At 36.2% G+C, this 910-nt stretch overlaps 1 protein-coding gene across 2 annotated transcripts in view; it reads left to right on the forward strand.

The window, feature by feature from the left end:
* The window catches only part of LOC107478792 (calcium-transporting ATPase 8, plasma membrane-type), a 23732-nt gene that overhangs the window by 8334 nt on the left and 14488 nt on the right, over positions 1-910 (forward strand). The window lies entirely within an intron of this gene.

Consider the following 910-nt stretch of genomic DNA (forward strand, 5'->3'; position numbering starts at 1 on the left):
GTATTGTGATTTACTATATTTTAGTTGAATTTAGGGTTTATTGAGTACTGGTTATTCCTAATTATTAGCGTAGGGAGTGAGCAACTTTTTCTCTTCTTCTACACACACAATCTTGCACAGTGTTATCCTTTTTTTATATTTAAGTTTTCAGTTTATTAATGTTTCCTTCGGTATATCTATATATATGTTTATATCTGTTTTGGTATTGTTCGTTGCCCGCTGTTCTTACTGGTTAGTGTTGTCATTTGCTATATTTTAGTTGAATTTAGGGTTAATGGGAGTACTGATTATTCCTAATTATAAGTGTAGGGCTAGAGGAATAATTGGTCTGATATGATTCTCGTGTGATGGAGAAAACTGAGTATCAACACTGTGGTGGATTACACTACATTTAGTGGTGATTAGTTTCAAGTTATGTCTCGGGGATATTGTATATTAAACACGTATATCTGCAGAATTTGGATCCTCTAAGCTGGGGAGCCTTGTACACTCACAAAATGTAACATAGTATTATTGGACTCTCTCAATGAGGAAAGTTTGTAGTGATATAGTGTGAGATAGATTTAGAGGGAAAATTTCAGTCAGCGTGTGGTTTCTGTAGAGTTTGCACTTATTTGTGGGAAAGGAAACATTTTAGTTTCCAGTGTGGGGTAGATGCAAAATAACCTAACAGAATCAACAATTCATTCTCTGTGTGTAAAAAGCTAAATGAAATGCATCAGAACATACTGCAGAGATTCTCCCCAACAGTGGCACAATAATTCTCAGCTCCTGATCCTACTGGAGAAGAGCTTGTTAGGTTTAATCTCAGGCTTATGAGGCCACTTTTGGGAGCCTTTGAGTTGTGTCCTGGTGGAGGAGAAAAGTTGAGTCGTAGATTGGGTTGCTTTCATTCCTAGTTTTATCATAA

This window comes from Arachis duranensis, chromosome 3 (assembly GCF_000817695.3).
Source record: "Arachis duranensis cultivar V14167 chromosome 3, aradu.V14167.gnm2.J7QH, whole genome shotgun sequence".
NCBI classification, from domain to species: domain Eukaryota; kingdom Viridiplantae; phylum Streptophyta; class Magnoliopsida; order Fabales; family Fabaceae; genus Arachis; species Arachis duranensis.